Source organism: Phalangium opilio, unplaced genomic scaffold (genome assembly GCF_054372755.1).
Source record: "Phalangium opilio isolate 3A_F unplaced genomic scaffold, DU_Popi_V2 ptg000042l_1, whole genome shotgun sequence".
NCBI classification, from domain to species: Eukaryota; Metazoa; Arthropoda; class Arachnida; order Opiliones; family Phalangiidae; genus Phalangium; species Phalangium opilio.
Window position 1 is genome coordinate 10330274 of NW_028324166.1, and position 8298 is coordinate 10338571.

The 8298-nt window shown below is 36.3% G+C and overlaps 1 non-coding gene across 1 annotated transcript; it reads right to left on the reverse strand.

Moving 5' to 3' along the window:
• Positions 1–4091: 4091 nt before the first annotated feature.
• TRNAV-UAC (transfer RNA valine (anticodon UAC)) lies at positions 4092–4164 on the reverse strand. Its single transcript has one exon. It is a non-coding gene; the product is annotated as a tRNA-Val (tRNA).
• Between the last annotated feature and the right edge of the window lie 4134 nt (positions 4165–8298).

The window sequence follows — 8298 nt, forward strand, 5'->3', positions numbered from 1 at the left end:
TGTGTTCTTTTTATCTTTTCCGTGGTCAAATCAGTTCTACCGTACGAAATAATCCATCTTTTACATAGGTCAAATATGGTTTTATGTTTGGGGAATGCCGGAATGAAATGAATTTAATATTGGGGCTACAGTTTTTCGTATTATTGTAACAGTTTTTGTAACAACATTTCTTATAGGAAACCATTATTAGGCTTATCAATTATTAAAAATTGTAAATTAACCGTAGACAAAGCTACAGTAACCACGCTGAATGCTGATCTTTAGTGTGTAATAATGTTAGCCTCTCTCTAACCGTATTTTCGGGTTTACCCTTTTTGAATTTCCCTCTCAAAGGATCACGTGACGTCTTACTCCTCGGCTGTGCGCCGAGGCAGATGCGCGTAAGAGCCATGGTGCCCGGCCGTTATAAAGTACCTTCCCTCTTCTATCTCTGACTCTCCTTGGGATAATGTGCTCCCTGATGAAAGTATTTCGATTTCGTTGATTTACTCCCAATGAATATGATAAAAAATACAACATTTCCAAAAACATAGACCGTATTAGGTCTACTCCCTCTCACCATCCACACACGATTCACGATTCAAACAAACCTCTTTTTATCGGCAGTGTGTTGTATTTTTTATAAGTTTCATTATTTTCGAGACTTGGAAAAATCACAACATGAATAGTTACTTGTTATATTAAAAGCACTCCGAAACGTAACTTCACTACTTCACTGTAGTTTTAAGTTATTGGAAGGGAACCATCACGAATAATCCCATTTGTGTGATTTTTTCGTTTAACATTACGGGTGGGTGTCAGTGTCAAGTCGTACCTACAACGGCCTACCGGTCCTATAGAATTATTTTTGGGAAAACAAACTGTAAGATTAAATTTAAAAAACGAACGAGACTGTACTACGTTTTTACTTCAAGGCAGCTTTGTTGCTGTCATTGGCTCTTTGGTCGTACTGAAGCGTACACGAGCAATAACATTTTCTGTTTCTGAGGGTCAGCTGTGTGAACGTTTTCATTCCACTGAATATTTTTTTAGAATTGATTGTAACAGATGTTGAAATTGCAAGTGCTGAATTAAGAAAACTTTGGACCGAGTTTACTCACTTATGTTTTCAGTTCCATTATTGATTGGTGTACGAGCGAAGATCTTTTGTGGAAGGGAATTTTATACGCTTGTCTTTATGGTTTGGCCGGTCTTACGCAATCTTTGCTGCAAGAAGGTAGCGCCATTTTCCACACCAAACTAGGACTGAGACTCAAATCCGCCACCATGCACGTTTTGTATAAAAAAGTAAGTTCTTGTTATCTTGATAGTGTGACGCTAGTTCATTAATGAAATTGGTCGAAGCAGACATTTCGCTTGACGAGCAGCGATCGACGTGACCTGACAATGGGCGAAATACTGAACACGATGTACGTCGATACGAACAGATTCCAAGTTCTGTCGCCGCAACTGGGTCTCTTATGGTCGGTCCCGGTACGATTAGTACTGTGCTTCGCCTTCATGTATCAAGATCTGGGCTATTCAGCCTTTGCTGGCATTGTACCTATTGTCATTCTTCTTCCACTGAACTATCTGATCACCAAGAAATGCAAAGATTTGCAGGTAAATGTTATCCAACTAAAACACCACTAGACCGTAATGCGAACCATACGCGTAAATTAATAACAATCTCCAATTCAACGCATAAATGAATTATATAAAAACGTCTTGGTTTGGACCAAGGCCGAAAAAACAAACGATATGTGTGAGGTTTATCAATTGACTGAAGTATCAGATATTGAAATTTTTTCTAGTTATTTTTATACACTCAATCCTTAATCAATATTTAATTCAATCAACTGATTTTACTGTTAATCGACCTAGTCCCTCTAAATTAATTGAAAAAATTACATATCTACGCTTTTTCAAGAACAATTACATTTTCCGAAAACATTTTATCGTGAAATTAATTTATCATGTTGAGGATACAGTATTGAATATTTGAAATGTTCTACTGGATGTCTAAAAAAAGCAAGAGAACTTTGGCATAACTCGAATGTAAAATGTAAATATTTGATCGTGGATGCCAAACAAGGGTGTTGCGCGAATTTATACATTTAATTTCGTATATCGAAATGCTACATTTCTATTGTCGCCTCTTTGATGGTAAAGTTGCACTGGATCTTCCTTTTCCGTACTTAAGAATTTCTTGGTCATAACTCAGTCTATGGTAATATTGGCTGAGTGTGTTGCGACGGCTCAGATGACCCATACACTGAAACCACTGGTGATTATAAAATGCCATATATTTTGAAAATAGAGGAAGGGAGGGGGTGTCGGAGTTAAATGTGACCTTCTTGGCATAACTAGTAATGAAAGATGTGTTTAACCATATTATTTCCGCGGGAAATGAATATAACAAGTCTGAGAAGTATTTCTGTTTATGTGATCTTTACCCTTTACCACACAGGATAAACTTTGTTGCTTTGTCTTAAGTAGACGACATTCACTCTAAACGACAGTCTTATCAACAACTTAAAACAGATTTAAACTTCTTTTGGTGCAAACTTGAAAATTTGTCAAGCCAGCAACAATTAAAACTATGTGGGTCAAGATGCTCACAAGTTAGTGAGCATCGACACGAAATCCCTTCAAAATAATTAATTTCATGATAAAATGTTTTCGGAAAATGTAATTGTTCTTGAAAAAGCGTAGATATGTAATTTTTTAAATTAATTTAGAGGGACTAGGTCGATTAACAGTAAAATCAGTTGATTGAATTAAATATTGATTAAGGATTGAGTGTATAAAAATAACTAGAAAAAATTTCAATATCTGATACTTCAGTCAATTGATAAACCTCACACATATCGTTTGTTTTTTCGGCCTTGGTCCAAACCAAGACGTTTTTATATAATATCTGTCGCTTCAGTCTTAATGTAATTAAATTTTGAGTAATTATGTTTTCTTTACCGCTTATTATTATGTCCAATTACTATGGTCAAAACATGCATCTAGCAGGGCCCGAACGTTGCACCTTCCGCGTGTTAGGCGGACGAGATAACCACTACACTACACATACCTGGTAATACTGAGATTCCTAAGAGATCTAGCTTATTATTATGTCCAATCACGATGGTCAAAACATGTATCAACCAGGGCTCGAACCCGGGACCTTCCGCATGTAAAGCGGACGTGATAACCACTACACAATGAATACTTGGTTATTCTGAGTTTTCGAAGAGATCTATCTTATTATTGTGTCCAATAACGATAGTCAAGTCATGTATCTACCAGGGCTCGAACCTGGGACCTTCCGAGTGTAAATCGGACGTGACTCTAAACGACAGTCTTATCAACAACTTAAAACAGATTTAAACTTCTTTTGGTGCAAACTTGAAAATTTGTCAAGCCAGCAACAATTAAAACTATGTGGGTCAAGATGCTCACAAGTTAGTGAGCATCGACACGAAATCCCTTCAAAATAATTAATTTCATGATAAAATGTTTTCGGAAAATGTAATTGTTCTTGAAAAAGCGTAGATATGTAATTTTTTCAATTAATTTAGAGGGACTAGGTCGATTAACAGTAAAATCAGTTGATTGAATTAAATATTGATTAAGGATTGAGTGTATAAAAATAACTAGAAAAAATTTCAATATCTGATACTTCAGTCAATTGATAAACCTCACACATATCGTTTGTTTTTTCGGCCTTGGTCCAAACCAAGACGTTTTATATAATATCTGTCGCTTCAGTCTTAATGTAATTAAATTTTGAGTAATTATGTTTTCTTTACCGCTTATTATTATGTCCAATTACTATGGTCAAAACATGCATCTAGCAGGGCCCGAACGTTGCACCTTCCGCGTGTTAGGCGGACGAGATAACCACTACACTACACATACCTGGTAATACTGAGATTCCTAAGAGATCTAGCTTATTATTATGTCCAATCACGATGGTCAAAACATGTATCAACCAGGGCTCGAACCCGGGACCTTCCGCGTGTAAAGCGGACGTGATAACCACTACACAATGAATACTTGGTTATTCTGAGTTTTCGAAGAGATCTATCTTATTATTGTGTCCAATAACGATAGTCAAGTCATGTATCTACCAGGGCTCGAACCTGGGACCTTCCGAGTGTAAATCGGACGTGATAACCACTACACCATAGATACTAGGTTATTTTGAGTTTTCGAAGAGCTCTAGCATTATTATTATGTCCAATCACGATGGTCGAAACAAGTACTTCTGTAATTAACTAAAATTAACATACTTAGACTTAATTGTTTCTGATTAGACTAGCCGATCGCACACCCTGAATACTTAATTGTTAAATTAAGAGTATTCCGAAAAGTAACTTCGCTCTAGTTTTTCAGTTAGAGGTGGTTAAATATCACGAAAAACCCCATGTTAATCTCCATAGGAAAATTGGTAAAAGCATGTGAATTTTGCTTTAACGTTACAAAAGAGTATCAAGTCATATCTACAAGGGCCTACCGGCCCTGTAGAATTGTTAACAGCGATTTTTTAAAAGCTCGCTTTCGAACAAATGTTTTTCTGGGAAAAAGCAAGGATGGAAGGCATTCTTCCCACTCCCGTCTGCGCCCTCACCCCTGGTGGAAAGTAATATATAATATCACCTTTAACATTCAGAGAGAGAAAAAAGAACAGTCAAGATACTATAAGAGCATTCAAATAAACAAATTCCTCAAAAAAGACTCGAACTTGTTCCGTTCAAGATCGTTTTCACACGATTTACTCCCATTTAACCCAAACCGTTTCTCCCAATTCCCATATCTCCCAATCCCATTTGACCCAACACTATGTCTTTTCCCCCAATTTCTTTTCTCCCAATTCAGCATAAAACATATGTTAATAAATTCAAAGAGAATTTTTTGGTTTTATTAACAATGATATGTTTTACATATTCAGTTTAGTTTGAATTTCCATTTTATGATTTCTAGATATTCAAATGGAGTTTTTCTCCCCGCATCCAGTTCCCTTTTTAGTTGTTTTATTCTTTCCTCCTGAATCTTGTATTTTCTGATTGGTGGTCGAACAGGTTACCCCCCGTTTCACCCAATTTAAAACACCCAATTCCCAGTTCTCCTATTCCAATTAACCCAATATTGCATACCCAAAAAGACTCAAATAGAGTAGAATTTGATGGTTTTATTTATTTATTTTTTCATTTCATAAGGGATACACTTACTTGAAGTGTATAACCGCTCCAAAGAGGAAGAGACATCCTCCTAACCAAACCAAACCTAACCTAAAATAACATAACAGTAATGTTTTCGAAAAGGCATATTATTTGAGAAGTCAATGAAGCTAAACGTCAATATTTTGGAAAAGGCGTAACATAGTTAAATGATTTATAAAATATTACTAACCTAACTTATCCAAACCAAACCTAACCTATCATAACAGTAATGTTTTGGAAAAGGCATATTATTTGAGAAGTCAATGAAGTTAAACATTAATATTTTGGAAAAGGCATATTATTTGAGAAGTCAATGAAGTTAAACATTAATATTTTGGAAAAGGCATATTATTTGAGAAGTCAATGAAGTTAAACATTAATATTTTGGAAAAGGCGTACCATAGTTAAATGATTTATAAAACACGAACTTTCTCGTGGATCTAGCAGAAAAATATAATACATTTAGAATAACACTTCACATTAATTGGTAGGAAAATTATTTAACCTAACCTAACCCAACCAAACCAAACCAAACCTAACCAAACCTAACCTAACCTAACCTAACCTAACCTAACCTAACCTAACCTAACCTAACCTAACCTAACCTAACCTAACCTAACCTAACCTAACCTAACCTAACCTAACCAAACCAAACCAAACCTAACCTAACCTAACCTAACCTAACCAAACCTAACCAAACCAAACCAAACCAAACCTAACCTAACCCAACCTAACCTAACCTAACCCAACCTAACCTAACCTATTCGCAATAAAAATAATCAAAGTCGTTTTGAAAGCAACCCTTTGTAGCATAAAATATTAGACGAAACCATTCGATTGGGAGAAATGAGAATTGAATAGTTTGGGATAAAAATTCCGATTGGGAAATATAAGATTGGGAGAACTGGGAATCGGAAAGTTTGGGATAAAAATGTATTTTGGGAAACACAGAATTGGGAGAAATGGGACCATACCTTTCACACTGCCTATACACTAGAGAAAGTAAACTCGGTTAGTAGAGCCACAGGTGACAGAGTATACACCGCGAGCCTAAACTGGGTGAAAGGGGGTCGAAAGGGGGTTAATTTGGTTTATCCTTGTCACGTTTGTTACTGTTTCTATATTGAGTTACTATTTTGCACCCTCTCACCAACAAAAATAAATAAATTAAAAAAAATCTCGTACTGATTGAGCAACTACAACCAAGATTCTCGCGAGAGGAGAGTTCGTAGTGCGAGAAATCTTATACCGCTTGCCACGTTGTGGGAGTTGAGAATTACTGTTGTCAATGTCAGTCTAAAAAGTGCGAACCATTCTTTTCCTTTTCAACCCCTCCCTGGTACAGCGTCAGTGCGCTTTGATTCTATAGTACCTATTAGAGATGGCCGATACCGGGCCTAACCCGATACCGATCGATACCGATATTTACTCACTATGATCCAAAACCCGATACTTCAACCGATACCGATATGGTATCGGTTCATCCCTAGAGTAGTAGGCGCGTACTAAGAAAGATTTTCGTTTATTAGTTTTTAGATAAACTGAATTCGGGTACTTTTTATATAAATGAGAACTCGTCACGATTGAAATTCATAGAAATGAGATATTATCACCATCATTACGTTACTAAAAAAACCTAAAAATGTCATGTAGCACCATTTAATGCGTTTTAAACGAGTATCGGTTTAGTATCGGTATCGAACCAACCGATCCGATACTATCGGGAAACCCCGAGCATCGGTGCCGGTACCGATATTTTGCTGAAATTTTGAATTCTGAACATTGAAAATAATGTAAAATGGATATAGTCTACAGTTTTTTGACTATATTTTACTGAAATTTTTTGATTTCTGTCTGAACCGTGTATAATTCATTTCAAAGTACATTGTTCAGAATTCAGTATACAAAATGGTCTAAAGGTTCAGACGACATCCATTGAACTTTAATTTCAATGTTCACGGTTCAGAAATCAGTATTTCCGCAAAATAGTCAAAAACCATTCAGACGATCTCCATTTTACATTATTTTCAAAGTTCACGGTTCAGAATTCAGCATTTCAGCAAAATATTCAAAAAGGCTCAGACTATCTCCATTTTATTATAATTTCAAAGTTCACAGTTCAGAATTTCAGCAAAATAGTGAAAAAAGTTCAGGCGATCTCCATTTTACATTAATTTCAAAGTTCACGGTTCAGAATTCGGCATTTCAGTAAAGTAGTCAAAAAATTTCAGAGTGTTTAGGGTTTTGTAGGATTGAAGGATTTTCAGCAGTTCAGACATTCAGCAGTTAGTCTATCCCGATATGGGCTGTGTAGTCTCTGTGAATAGTTTCTTCAATCATTTATTTTATTAGATTGAGCTGATGAAGCTGAAGGACAACAGAATAAAAATGATGAGCGAAATCTTGAACGGAATCCGCGTCTTGAAGTTATACGCCTGGGAGAGATCGTTCCAGAGAATGGTTCTTGAATTCAGGAAAAAGGAAATTGCCATCATGAAAAAACAAGGTCTCTTTAGAGGAATAAATGGATTTATATATACTCTAATACCGGTTTTGGTAGGACGTTTTTTATGAATCTATACAGTATAACTATGAATATACAGCTCTATCATATCTATACAGTATAACTATGAATATACAGCTCTATCATATGCCCCTTCTATCATGTCGAATTGGTTTGGGTGTTACCCTCCTAGCTTTGACGAGTTTTGCTTAGCTCTAAAGCCAATCACAAGACAAGAGGATGTGACGTTTCGACGAGGGGTCGGACGTTTGTCAAAATCCCGTACAGTTCGTTTAAAATCTATTAAAATGTCTCTCGAAAATCTCGAAATCCCGAAATCTTACCCGGACCCCCCCTCCCTTCTTCCGCTCCTAACACTAGCAGACACGTGACTCATGTCTCCTTTCGCTAAGCCCCGCCCAAACCTTATCAAGAGGTTAGACAGCGTAACGCTGCTGTATATTCATAGTTGGTTTTTTGTAATAAGTGGATTGTTATTATGAGTGCTGAGATTTCAGCTCTGTATCAGTTCTTTGCTAGTTGCGGTTACGTAACCAGACCTAGCTTTGAGATGGTGTTTTGTACGTATGAGTGTATGTGTTG